A 15,271-nucleotide genomic window follows, 5' to 3' on the forward strand; every position below is an offset into this window, starting at 1 on the left:
AGTTCATTCCGTTAGCACAACGTCACATGCGAAACGGATTTAGACAATCCGCATGCTAGCCCGATTCAAACGGTAGTCGGTAAAGGCTTATCAAACCCGTTGAAGGCTGGGGGTTAGCCAAAAATCCTAAAGTCAACACCTAACACGTGTCGCCGGGTAGCCTATTCCCGTAACAATGGCGAAGTCTATGTATTCGACATCATAGCACAAAGTCTCAGAGAATTCACTCTCTTAGCACAACGTTACATGCGGAACGGATTTAGACAATCCGTATGCTAGCCCGATTCAAACGGTAATCGGTAAAGGCTTATCAAACCCGTTGATGGCTGAGGGTTTGCCAAAAATCCTATGAGTATTATGGTCAATCATTTCAAACGGAATGAGGAATCATAATAAAGATAAAGATAAAACCAGTTCTACTAAAAGGATCAAAAGTCAAAACATTCAGCAAAGGAAATCATGCATCAAGCGCATGGCCAAAAATCTGATGATTAAGCTTAGACAGCTTCTCATCATAAGCTTGCCTCAGCTTAGCTCTGATGGACTCCTCGGTGGTGGCTAAAGTCCTCGCAGCAACCTCCTCCGTCTCGGTCAGCTTCTGCTTCAAAGATTTCAACTCCTCAGATAAAGTAGCGTGGGCTTGCTGATCCTGTACCTTCGTCATCTGAAGGATACTCAAGGTCTCCTCTCTTTCGCGAAGCGCTCTTCGGAACTGTTCTATCTGGGTCTCGCAAGAAGCAATAGAAGAGTCAAGCTCGATGAGTGAAGATGATCTAGCAGCAAGGTTGGTCTCAACTCGCTCCACCCGATCTCGCTGCACCTGAATCTCGAGCTCAGTAAAAAGCCGAGTATCGCGCCATGTCTGTAAGCGAGTGTCCAACTCGGCAGCATTGAATGAAGAGGCACCTGCATCCCGGAGCTCGCGAAACATCTGAAGCTCATGCTCTAGGCAGTCAAGGTCATCAACTATAGCCTTCGCCAAATCCGGGTATCCTGCATCCCTTATCGAACTTATCCTAGAATCAAGGAAAGGCTTAAACTGGTGAAGGGAAAGTCCGCCGTGGAAGAGTTTGCCAATCATAGCATTCACGAAGGAGAAGAAGGAGCGGACTTCCATGCAGATGACGATCTTCTCAGGGTCATTGTCAGATAATAACTCCTTCACAAGGACATGAAGCCGAGAAGAAAGCTCTACACAAGAAGGAGAAATTCGTCAAGAAAACCTTAATAAGGAAGTAAATGACATTTCTCAGTTGCTTAATATATACCTTCTTCCCCTTGGGTCACTGGGGGTAGTGGAGGTGTAACGGCTATGGGTGTATCAACTGGTGTAGTTGGTCTCACAGCCGGCTCAACATGATCAGTCTCGATAAAAGCTCCTGTCAAATATAAAACAGAATTCTCAAATGCATCACATTATAGCTGCATTAGTCAAAAATTGGCTAGTCCTATAATTAACTTGAGAAGAGCCACGTACCTTCAGAAGAACCATCCTCGGGATTCTTAGGGAGCGTAGACTCAGGAAATATATCTCCAGGCAACTGGTCATCAATCTGCGGCTGAGGAGAGCCATACATAAAGTGGAGCATAGGAGTGTCCACAAGCAAGCCTTCCTCGTCAAAATCATCAGTCGAGAAATCTGACACAAGAGAATATAAGTACGAAAGAAGAATAAAGAGACTACAACCAATAGAAATGAGTTACCTCTTATAAGTGTGTCAGTCTCTTTATTCCCAAGATCCACGTTTGCCTCCTGCAAGTTATCTAAAAGAGCGAGAAGCACAGAGACAATTAGGGAATGCACAAATTCTGAATCGTTCAACTCCTTTGTGTGCCATTTAAAGGATATATTGTCAATGGTAGATGTACCTGGATTCGTCGAATCGGGTCCTACATTGGCAGTCTCCCTAACATCGGCGGCTTCTGCAGGTTTTTCTACCTGGTGTGGTGAGTCAGGCTCACCAGAAGATGGAAAATCATGAAAAGCAGAATCAGGACTCATCTCGCTCTCCACACGCTCTCCTATATAGAGATGGAAAGCATGAGTCGAAGTTCTGAATGATCAAGAGGATGGTCTATAGAGTAGATGTTACCTCCGTCGCTAGCAGCATCGTCACCAGCCAAATCCATATCAGATGCTCGCGAAGCTGCACGCGGCTTACGGGCTAATCTTTTCCGCCTATCAGCAGGGACAACAGTCGAAGGTCTCGCCCGGGAAAAAGGACGGAATTCTTCATCTTTGTCAGCTGCGGTCCCTGAAACATCAAACAGTTGTCAAGATTAATAATTCTGGAAGATAGAAGGAATGAGTAAGTAACTAACCTCACTCGGAACAGTTCTCATAATCTTCAGGGTCTCCGCCTGAAGCCTCATCTACAGAATGGAAGACCTTCTTTCCCTCTTCATCAATCCGACGAATCTTATTCCGTGTTCTCTGTGACCGAGCATTTTCCCAAATCATACGAGAATCAGCCTGAGAAGCCTCCTCAGCCTCTAGCTCTACAATCGGCTTCACGGGGACAGTTTTATTAGCTGCTAACAACCACTTGCAGCTTAAGAAGGTGAGGTTCAATTGCTGCTCAGCACTCGGGAGACTAAACTTAGCACCAGTACAGCCCGTCACGGTCCACAACCATGCACGAAGACCGTTCACCAAACCACCGTGGGTCCGAAGCTGCTGACGTGGATTCCCGACATAAAGTTGATCATAGCCAAACTGGCGAGCGAATCGGCAGGGTAGGTATGGCTCTATGAAACACTGATTCCTCACCCGGAAAGTCAGATAACCCGGCCTAATGTTCACCAGCCAGTTAAAGCAGCCGATGTCTAAATGAGTTCGATACTCCCTCGGCCTCTCCTCATCAATCAGACACTCGCCGTACCGGCCGGAGAACTGCGGAAAGCAAGTGGAAAACGTCCAACACTTGTGGACATGTAGCTGCTGTCTGATGTCAGGGAATCCTCGCCCCTCCCACTTGTCATTCTCAAGCAACTGTAGTAGGGGAACGGAGGGGTCTGTGGCGTTCGGTACCGACATCATATCAGAACGATGAAGGACGAACCAAACCATCAAATAAGTGCGAGGTAACCGGCGAGAAGGGTCATCGGTCGAATCGGCGCGGTCGCATGCCACAAGAATGATTTAAACTTGGTCCCTATAGGAAAACCACTCTCAGGACTGTTAAAAGTATAGGAATGAGCGTCAATCTTCTTCAGTAGACTATTAACCCCTGAAGGAGTGAGCTGTGCCAGCTCACAAATAGCCTCGCCAGAATTGCTCTCTAGATTCCTGAACAAATAAGACGCAAACTGTTTCTGGCTCACATGGGATTTAGCCCTCTTCGCTAAAGGTTCAGACTATGCCAAAGCGATATGATAGTGACATGTGAGGTCCCATAAAGTCTCGTAGCGGTCGGGCATGCGATCCTTCAGCTGACTTAATCTTGGTTGGAGGGAAAATATTCCTGATATAGCATCTGTCCCATGGGCAAACCAGAAATCCTGTGCATCTCATGGAGAGCCAAGCCCAACTCCCCTTGCCGGGTCAGAAAAGTGTTCGAATCTGGGTTATAAAGCTCGCACAAAGCGAAGAAATGCTTCGCGTTGACAGGCAAGCCATACATGGTGGCACGAACGGATGCATATAAACCACAAGCGTGCAACTCTTCGCTCCATCGGCTTAAGACGTACTTCGTCATGCGAGTCCACCAAAGCTTGTCTAAAGAATGGACCCAGCCGTAAAATCTGTGGCGCGTCGCAGGCATATCCCGTCCTAAGTCAGCGAGGCGATTCTTCAAAGTAGAAGCAGAGGCGAGAAGCTCGTTACGCGGCGGTGCATCCAGCCCCAATACTCCAGGATGCAATCCAGTGATATGATTCCTGCTCGAACCAGGAGCTGACTGATGAGTGATATAGCCACAGTGAACGCTCTCATGCTCCTCCGTCAAGCGCCATGACATCTCCCGTGTCACAGCGTGACGCCTGAGCTCAGTCAACGAACGGTCCCGAGGAATCTTCGGCAAATATATGAAACCACCGCTATTTTTATGAAGCCACTGCTCGGCATCAATAAACACTGCATCCGGATCTCTGACAGAGTCGCCAAATAAAAAGTCAGTCTTCCTAAGAGGCTGAATAAAACTGGCATCCTTCACGAAAGGCGCATCTGTAATCAACTGTCGAAGAGCTCGATGTCCACCTTCCTTCACCACTTGGACAACCTCTGTCGACGTGCCCGAAGCAAACTGAGGAGTAACTGGAATAGGGGAAAAATCGTCAAAAATCGAATAATACTCGCCACGACGCCCGTACACTGCATGAGATGAGAACGCTCCAGAAGGATATCCCACTAGAAATAAACAGTTAAACATTTGTTAGTCTCAATTATAAAAGGACGTCGAACTCATCCTACGAACGGGTAAGATAGAGTCACTGCCTTATAAAGGGTGAGACGATTTGGCCACATTATACACTTATAAGGTAGGATATATCAAAAAACATATCCCTGCCTTATAAAGCACAATGCAGCGTCAAAACGCCCACTTTATTGATGTTGAGATATGGTTTTGACCAAGCAAAACCTATCTTTAAAGCGTCGATCCTCACCAAGGAGAATCAAGACTCTTCCCGATTGCCTCACCAAGGAGAACAACGTGGGGGAAAAGGACTAATTTTTGTAAATTTCCAAGAAAAAATGGACTAATTTGTAAATTTCCAAAAATAGCTCACCAGCATAGGAGCGACCTCTCGGGACACGCGACATAATGATCTGCAAAATAAATTAGGGGATCAGATCCAGAAAAATTACCCTTTTTATTGCAATTCTACCCCCCTGAAAGACGAGCTCGAGGCGCCAAATCATAGTCCTAACCCTCACATGCAATCCCACAAGTTCATAAATTGAATTAAGCATGAAATATTCTAAAATTGTGGAGGATTTACCTGAGGAAAAGCTCGTGGATCCAATAAAAAATCAGATCTTGAAAGAGGCTCGAGCCACGTGCTCGAGGAGCCTGAGAGAAATTTTTATATGAAGATTTCTAAGGGATTTCTCAGTCTAAGATCCAAAGGAAGACTAAATCTAAGACAATTGTGAAGATTTGAGGGAGAAAGGATGCTCGAAGGAAGAGAAAATCAAAGAAAAGGTCAAGGGAGGGCCGGCCCTAGAGGAGGAGAAGAAAGAGGCTTTTATAGGTGAACCAGCCTTGAACCAGACCGGACCAGGTTGAACCAAACCAGACAAGTCCAAATCAGTTCAAAAGAGGCTGAACCAGGCCAAACCAGGCTGAACCAGACCAAACCAGACTGAACCAGACCAGACCAGAATGAACCAGTCTGAACCAGTCTTGAACCAGTCCTGAACCAGCCTTGAACCAGGTTGAACCAGTCTTGAGGCAAGTTGAACCAGTTTGAACCAGATTTGAACCAGAATTCAAATTGAAGCTGAATCGAGCATCAAAACAACTTCAAATTGACCGAGGGTTCAATCCTTTGTTTATGCTTGCCTCTCCCACACATTCGGAAGGGTCAGAAGATTTCTTGAGCTTAATCACTGTCTTTTTTGGGTCAATATCAGGCCGGTTCAGCTCATTATTAGGCCGGTTCAGCTCATTCGAACATGAGAATTACTCCAAAAAAGGTATATGAGTATAAACTGTTAGACCCTAGAGGGGGGGTGATTAGGGTCTTATGCTAATCTAATCCGATTAAATGCCAATTAAAATATATTAACAAGTTATCCTAGCAAGTATGAAATACAACTATGTATATGAGCTAGGATAAGCAATATGAACAACAAGATATATCCTAACAAAGAGATATAGGCAATGTATGTGCAAGGATATATAAACAACACAAGGGTAGATAATCTAAACAAGATAGTGGATGATATAGTAATGAGCAATGCACAATGGCGATATAAGATATGAACATAAATGAAAGTGAATCGGTTTTTAACGCTCACCGATCAACGTTCACTCCTCACATTCGGTTTTCTAGTTCACCGAAAACTTCACAACACACTCGGTTTTCTAGCTCACCGAAAACCTTACAACACTCACAATGTAACAAATATAAATTTGTTCTCTACAATAGGTGAGAACTCAATTAAGCACAACTTAATGTTACAATCTCTCACAACCCTAATATACTATGTATGCAAATACAATAAGCTCAAGTGGGTGTGTGTAACAATGAGATAATATAATCAAATCTAAACTCAATATAAAAACTAGCTTTAAAGAATGATAATCAAATAACTAAGCAAACGTAAAGCTAGATAGAGTTTAGAAAACTTCTCCAATAGATGACAAAATAAAGAGATGAAGATTGGAGCCCAAACAAGAAGATGATCTCCTCCACTTGTGAAAACAATCTTCAAACCAAACAAACACTAAAACACACTTAAACCCTTGTTTAAAACTTTTAAAACTTGTTTAAAACATTTCTTGAGTACACTTAGAAGTATGAGGGCATGGGGTATATATAGGCTCATGAAACAAGCCCAAAAACCCAAGAAAACCAAGCAAAAAGACAAAAAAACGGATATATCAAAATCTGGGAATTATAGCCGTTAGCTACAGTAACCAACGTCCAGAGACATTTCCGGTCGACCGGTCCGGTCGACCGGATTACTGTAGCAGTGCGCAGCTGTTTTGTAAAATCAATTTAAAATAGTAAATAAAGTCCAAAAATTATGAAATGTTGTGGAAATGTTCTAGACATGTAGAATAACATGTCAGAGAAAGAATTTCTGAAAAATATTTTCCCCGTTGAGAGAAATAAATGTTTGAACACAAAAATACAGTTTCTAAAAATCTGCTGTGATACACGATTTTGTAAAATCAATTAGGCACAGTAAATCAACTCAAAAAATAGTAAACTTTTGATGAAAGTTTCTAAACATGTAGATAAACATGTCAAAGAAAGAATTTCTTAAATATCACTTCCCATTTATGAAAACTCATCTATTTTGTAAAACATGCACGAACATGCACGAATGAAAATTATGATTTTGTAAATTCCATTAAACATAACAAATCAATTCCAAACTTGACGAAACTTTGAGAAATGTTTGTAAACATGAAAACAAACATGTTAGAAAAAGAATTTCTCAAATTGAATTTCCATTTGTGAAAAATCATGTATTTTGCAAGTATGTCCAAAACATGAAAACCTAAAACCATGCATGTATATATATAACTATATATATACATAGAAACCAAATTCGTGTGTGTATATGATATTGAGCTTAAGGTACTTAACACACATAATATAAAACCTAAACTAGATTACCCAAGCCGATCTTGATCTTCAATAAGCTTGACTTGGTACACTTTGCGGATGAAGCTTGAACTTGATCTTTAACTTTGAATTGCAAGGCTTCAACCCGACATTCCGCCAACCTCCTGGATATGATCGTTGAAGCTCTATTCCATCAATCCTCCAACAACGTTGTTTGTCTACAATAAATAAGAATACACAAACACTAGACAAACAACATTAGTAGTAAATTGTTTGTAAATCATCATCAAAACAAGAAGGCCAACAATACAAAAAGGATATATGCATGAAAGGAAATGAACATACAATGTATAATATATCATGCATATAAACAAGAAAGAATATACTCACAATATTTCTCCCCCTTTGACAACATCAAAAAGGGGACAAAAGAATAAGAGAAGCTCGGCACAAACCGACGAACCAACGAGGCGACGAGATCGACGAATCGCACGCAAGTAACGGAATGCATCCATTCGCGTGCGGAATCAAGCCAACGGTTCGGGAAGTCAACGAGTCATCCGACCGTAGAACGGATTCGAACTCAAACGCCAAGGCGGATTTACTGCCAAATCAGGATTCAGATCAACAAATCAGAGTCCAAATCAACAGCGAAACTGGAAAACGGCAAAACGGCACAACACCTGGAGGACTCGGCCAAAGCCGAGCCACCTAGAGGTGGCTAGGTGGCCGGCCAGATCTGTGCCCGGGCACAGTTCTGAGTGCCAATAAATAGAGGGGCATGACTCATTTGTGAAGGGTGGGAACTTTTGGAGCCGAAACTCTGCCGAATTGAGAATTAACTTTGGAGTTTTGAAGACTTGAAGACTTGGACATTCAGATCTGGTTCTTGGTGAGCATCCACGTCACAAAAGGCAGGACTTCGAGAGAGAGAGAGAGATCAGATCTGTGATCTACACGAAGTAATACTCCGGATCAAAGCTTAGCCTTTGATCCCGAAAACTAAAGGCTATTATTTCCTTGGTGAAATAGTACCCCCGGCTGTTATTTCCTTAGTGAGATAACACCCATCAAATCGTGTAGATCCGACCGGATCTAGATCACGCGGTGGTCCACGGATTAACCCCGGCGTTGGCAAAGAACCCACAAAAGCGATGACCGCAGAACAGGAGCTCGTGATTCGTTCAAAAGGAAAGTTGTAATTTTTATTTCTTCTTTCTTTGATTTCGTTGTATCCGGATCTTATAAAAAGACCGGATCTTTTGTAATCGAAAAACAATTACTCGAGAGAACAATGAATTCAATGAAGAAGACAATTTTTCCCGCGAACAGCCGCGCCAAGCGTTGACGTCGCCTTTGGTGGGCTCTCTTCGAGAGAGTCACAACGCCCTCAACGGTGGAGGCATCGGCGAGAACAGGGTTGACCTGGTTGGAGGTCGGTGGAACTTCACCCGATGCAACTTTGGCGTCAGTTGGGGTGAGAGCTTCGTTGGCGTTCTGTACTTCTTCGTACCAACGAACTTTTCTCCTGGAGGAGAACTTCTTGGACTTGCGGTGGGAGGTGGATCCGGACGAGGATGAAAGATACTCCTCGAACTTTTGCTGGTCGAATTTATACTCGACCTCCTCCTCGACCGGGATTGAGATCCACGGCTGCGACGCGATGATCTCGTACTCGACCTCCTCCTCGACCGGGATTGAGATCCACGGCTGCGACGCGATGATCTCGGCAGCGAGATCGTTGGCTCCCACTATGCTCGCCAAATTGTTCGCGGGAAAAATCGTAGCTTTCATTGAAGTCATTGTGCTCTTTGGCAATTGTTTATCGATTACACAAAGATCCGGTCTTTTTATAAGATCCAGTTACAACGAGATCAAAAAAAAGAAATAAAAATTACAACTTTCCTTGAACGAATCACGAGCTCCTGTTTTGCGGTCACTCGCTTTTGTGGGTTCTTCGCCTGCGCTGGGGTTAATCCGTGGACCACCACACGATCTAAATCCAGTCGGATCTACACGGTATAATGGGTGTTATCTCACGAAAGAAATAACAGCCGGGGGTACTATTTTACTAAGGAAATAATAGCCCTAGTAATCAAAATCGACCAAGCAAAATCGAGACTCATCTCGGGATCAAAAACCAATTTTTGATCCGGAGGATAACCGTGTAGATCTCAGATCTGATCTCTCTCGAACTCCTGCCTTATTTGGCGTGGATGATCGCCAAGAACCAGATCTGGAAGTCCGTGTATTCTAAGCTTTGAAATCTGAGGTTGAGCTCTCAATCCCTAGATGGCTTAGTGTTCAGCTCTTTCCCCGGGTTTTCACCGTGTCGTCCGTTGTCCGGTTTTATGGTTTCACGGTTTATCCAAGTTTTATTGTTGATCTGGACTCTGATTTGGAAGTCCGGATCCTGATTTGGTAGTAAATCCGCCTTGGTGTTTGAGTTCGAATCCGTTCTATGGTTGAATGACTCGTTGACTCCCCGAACCGTTGGCTTGATTCCGCACGCGAATGGATGCATTCCGTTGCTTGCGTGTGATTCGTTAACCACGTCGCCTCGTTAATCCGCTTCGTTGCGTGTCACTTGGCTTCGGTGTTGTGGACTGACGCTCGTGTTTAGATACGTCTCCCGATGGTTCGTCGGTTTGTGCCGAGCTGTGCTAAGGGACCTATAAGCAGTTTTATACGCCTACAAGCTACAAGGCATTAAATGATCACCGATCTCTCCCATCACAGTTAAGGCGAAGAGACGGAGAAAAGCGAGAAAAAAAGTGGTGGGTTCCCTCCATTACTGGTGCGCTTCACCATCATGCGTTATAAATTGGCTAATTTTATCTCTCACTCTCCCGTTTATGAAATTAGGGTTATTTTTCCTTTAACTTTCAACAACCCTTATGCGCTTTAAATCCCCTCAATTACTCCTCATAACTGTCTTCATAACTCTAAACCACCCTCAATGGCTGCCAACAACTTGATTTGTATGGTGCCTTTAGGCGAGAAGGCTATATTCTTGAAGCTATGCTTGACAATAAGGTTTTATGAACTAAAATTTGATGTGGCTGAAAGACTGAAAGTACCTGAAGAAGCTTTATCCTTGATATATAAATCTGAGAGGCACCCAAACCTAAGTTTTTCAGTTGATAGTGAAGATGACTTGAAGTGCATGTTGGAGTACAATTGAAATGTTGGTTGTATGGAGATTCACATGCAAGCTGTTGTTAATACTGCTGTTATATAAAACCCCGATAATTTTTGAATGATATATTAATATGAGATTAATTATGATATATGGATATTTAGTATGATAAATATCATTTAATGGTATATGAGTATAATACCATGTGTTTTGAGTATGAACGAGTTCATACATGAGAGAGAAAAGAGTAGAAACATGCACAATGGCCAAACTCATGAAAAAAACTAGTAACCTAGTTTGACTTCTTGGAGAAGATTGGAGGCTTTCGAGCGGGATTTTTTCTTAGTTTTTGGTTTTTGGAGTGGAGATCTCTTTCAATCTTGCTTCTAAAACGTTTTTCGACAATCTCAGCTGAGTATCATCTCTGCTAATCCCCCTCCTAGTTTTTAAAATGTTTTTAAAGAGATTTAAACATGTTTTGTAGAGCCTAAATGACTAGATTATGAATAAAAGACAACTCGTTTGTATTATATGTATAAAGATTAGGTCTTTTCATGCTAAAAAGGTTGAGAACGAATTTTACAGATGTATTTAAGATCTGAAGATGATTTTAAAACGTGGTTAATCTAAAGAAAGAAGTTTGATTCATCATTTTGAGCTTTTATGCATGTTTTAGGGTTTTGAATATTAATATAATGCATAAAATCATGGTTATATATGTTGATTTTTTTTCCAGATATTTCTATCTGTTGTAATATGTTTATATGCAAGATTTATGAAGTTTTTACCATGTTTGAATCACAAAAAAAACACGATGTGAACACGACACACACAAAAATCTAGAAAAAAACTGGATTTCGGGCTCACGGTTGTAAGGACCATGAATTTTCGATATTAGTTAAAATAATTTTCTAGTATTTTAAAATATTTAATTATAATTTTTAAAAGAGTATTTGTATTTTCTTAATTTTCTAGAAATTTCTATGATTTAAAAATGTGATTTTATATTTATTTAAATGATTTAGATATTTATAAATTTATTTAGTATAGTGAAAATTTCTGGGATTTATCTGTTGTGTTACTGATATTATTACGTATTATTTTAAATAATACGTCGTATTATTATTACTGTTACGTATTAATTCTTATATTGTGTTGAATTATTAATTACGTATTATTTGTGTAAATGATTGTATTATTTTAATTATTACGTATCAGCTGTCGTATTAGCATAACTGGTACGTTTTATCGTGTAGATAATTGTCACATAATTATTTGATTTTAAATGTAAGTAAATATATTTTTATTATTATTTATTCTCATTAAATTATACAATATGGGTATATTTCGACTAGTATCAACTGTTGTATTAGCACAACATGTATGTTTTTAATTATAGATGATTATTCTGTAATTAGTTAATTTTTAATACCCGTAATTATTTTATTTTAATTATTTTAACCCTAACCCTAACCATAATAAGTGGAGCGGTTCCTTGTAACACGCACCCACTTGTTTGTTCCTGCTTGAGAGGAGGGGCTGGTTATATACCTTTGTTGCTCTTGGCGTTGTCTCGCTTTGAGATCTTCGCTGTAGCGGACCCCATCCATAGGCTCCAAAGCCTTGGCCATTTGACGAGCAAGACGTTGACGCCGCCTTTGGAGTGCCCTCTTTGATATAGCTGGAGCGCCTTCAGTAGCCACCTTCTTAGGGGAGGAGCCCAGATCTGCGATCTTGACCACGTTGGGCAACGCGGAGTCGCCACGTGGTGCAAGTGCAGCGATGGCTAAGGGATCTTGGGTCTTTGAGCCGAGGGTCCCACGAACGACTCTGGAGGAGGATGCCTTCTTTCGCCTACTTGGAGAGGCGGATCTGGAGGAGGAGGAAGAGAGGTATTCTTCGTACTTCTGCTGGTCGAACTCGTACTCGACCTCTTCGTTCACCCGGATCTTGAGGGCCGGTTGCGTCACGACGGCGTCGGTTGCGATGCCGTTGGCTCCCACTGTGGTCGCCAGCTTGTTTTCGGTGAAAGTCGGTGTTTTCATTGCTTTTGAATCTGTTACAACTTCAAACGTTACAACAAGAATGCAACTAAAACAAAGATTACAACTTTATCGAAAATAAACACGAGATCCCGTTTTGGTGCGGTCTCGCTTGCGTGGGTCTTTGGCCTGTGACGGGGATGTTGATATCCGTGGACCACCGGGGCAATCAGATCCGGTCCGGATAAATCGGACAGAGTTTCGTCGATCCGCGTGAGATCTAGAAACTTCTAATCCAGAAATATCGGACAGAACTTCGTCGATCCGCGTGAGATCTAGAAGTTCTAAGCGTATACCTCGGCTAAAGCGAGGTAATAGCTCTTCTTAGTATTAACGCTAAAGGCTAATACTAAGGAAGGATGAGAACGGGTGATGAAGGCTGATTTAGACCTCTCCTCCTCGGTTGAAGTGCTCGATCAGTGTTTGCTGCAGCAGGGCTTCGCCGAGGCTCTCCAAAAATCCAGTTCCTTCCAAATGAGGTAAGGGGGTCCTATTTATAGGAAAACAAGAGGGGGGGCGTCCGCACAGATCTAGGACACCCCAGGGGTGTCCGCACAGATCTGGGACACCCTTGGGGTGTCTCGGAATTTCCGAGACACCCCTAGGGTGTCTCGGAAATTCCGAGACACCCCTAGGGGTGTCTCGGCTTTTCCGAGACACCCCTAGGGTGTCTCGGATTTTCCGAGACACCCTAGGGTGTCTCGGAAATTCCGAGACACCCCTGGGGTGTCTCGGAATTTCTGAGACACCCCTGGGGGTGTTTCGGGATCCCGAGACGTCCATAGGTGTGTTTTGATCGTTTCCCCGTAGATTCTTCGTACGAACTCGGATTTGAGTGATTCTGGGTGTGTTGGATGCGTGACGAAGAGTTCGATCCGCTCTGATGGTTGGATTGTCTTTAGAGTGGTCGAGGCACGGAGGGCGTTGTCCTTTTTTGTGAACAGTGCCGGGCTTTCCGATTGGTCCGGGTCTTCGTGATTCCGAAGTCCTATCTGCTCACGTAACTCGTCGATTCACTTCAATCGTTCATCGACGTCAATTAGGCTCATGCGGATTGGATGGGGATGTTCATTGTCGCTTGTTAACACTGAACCGGTTGTGGAGAACTATAGGCAATTTTCGATGCCTACAGATACCCCCTCCAAAGTGTTCCTGACTCGTTTCTTTTATAGAAGAGGCTGGAATACTTTGGATGTGATTCGGTCTAGCCTTCAATCGGCATAAGGACCTGTGGTTAGCTTCAACTCTTGGCTCCTTCAATTTTCGGTCTATTCGATGCTTTGACGAATAGCCGAGGTTCTTCCGGCACTGCGTTTATCGTCTGGCCGTTGTTGGAGTTTCGAGCTTGCAGCTGATGAATTGAGTTTGGCTCGTGTCACTGAGTTGACTTTGAACTACCTCTGCCACATTATGCTGGCTTAGGGTTTTGGATCACCGTGTGTTGACTTTTTGTCGCAACGCGTTGAGACCTCCCTCTGCCACATTATGCTGGCTTAGGGTTTTGGATCACCGTGTGTTGACTTTTTGTCGCAACGCGTTGACCGGCGTTGACCTAGGGTTATGCGCTGACCGGCATTGACCCTTAGGGTTTTGATTCGTCAAACATTGACCTTTGTCGCAACGCGTTGACTGGCGTTGACCTAAGGTTACGCGTTGACCGGCGTCCACCCTAGGGTTTCGAATCGTTGAACGTTGACTTTGATTGCAACGCGTTGACTGGCGTTGACCTAGGGTTACGCGTTGACCAGCGTCCACTCTAGGGTTTTGATTCGTCAAAGGTTGACTTTTGGTGCAACCCGTTGACTGGGGTTGACCTAGGGTTACGCGTTGACCGGCGTCCACCCTAGGGTTTTAGATCGTCATACGTTGACTTTTGTCGCAACGCGTTGACTGGCGTTGACCTAGGGTTACGCGTTGACCGGCGTCCACCCTAGGGTTTTGGATTCGTCAAAGGTTGACTTTTGGTGCAACCCGTTGACTGGGGTTGACCTAGGGTTACGCGTTGACCGGCGTCCACCCTAGGGTTTTAGATCGTCATACGTTGACTTTTGTCGCAACGCGTTGACTGGCGTTGACCTAGGGTTACGCGTTGACTGGCGTTGACCTAGGGTTACGCGTTGACCGGCGTCCATCCTAGGGTTTTGAATCGTCAAACGTTGATTGGTGTGGATTTTCATCCTCAAACGTTGACTTTTGTTGCAACCCGTTGACTGGGGTTGACCTAGGGTTACGCGTTGACCGGCGTCCACCCTAGGGTTTTGGATCGTCAAACGTTGATTGGTGTGGATTTTCATCCTCAAACGTTGACTTTTGTCGCAACGCGTTGACTGGCGTTGACCTAGGGTTACGCGTTGACTGGCGTTGACCCTTAGGGTTTTGTTTGGCAAATCCCCAGCCTTCAACAGATTTGATTAGCCTTTACCGACTACCGTTTGAGTCGGGCTAGCATGCGGATTGTTTAAGTCCGCTCCTATGTGACGTTTAAGCTAAAAGAGTTAACCCTTTTAGTGCTACGATATTGGGCTTGGATTTCATTCCCCTTTGGTAACAATTTGGATGGGTGTTTCATGCAAAAAGACCATACCTTATTGAGGGTTTTATGTGCAAATGTGGGGCCGAAAAGTTTTGGGGGCTTATTTGCAAAAGTGGCCGAAGAATTGGGGTGGTGTTCATGTAATAGAGGACTGAAGTTTAGGACCTAAATTACATGTTCATTTGGCCACAAGCTTGAGGGGTATTTTAGGCAAGAGGACCAAAAGTTGTTGGAGGGGTTTATTTGCAAAACAGCCCATAAATGTCTTAGAGGGACTTATTTGCAAAAGGCAGTGAACTTATGGCTGAAATCCAA

Source organism: Asparagus officinalis, chromosome 4 (genome assembly GCF_001876935.1).
Source record: "Asparagus officinalis chromosome 4, Aspof.V1, whole genome shotgun sequence".
Lineage (NCBI taxonomy): Eukaryota > Viridiplantae > Streptophyta > Magnoliopsida > Asparagales > Asparagaceae > Asparagus > Asparagus officinalis.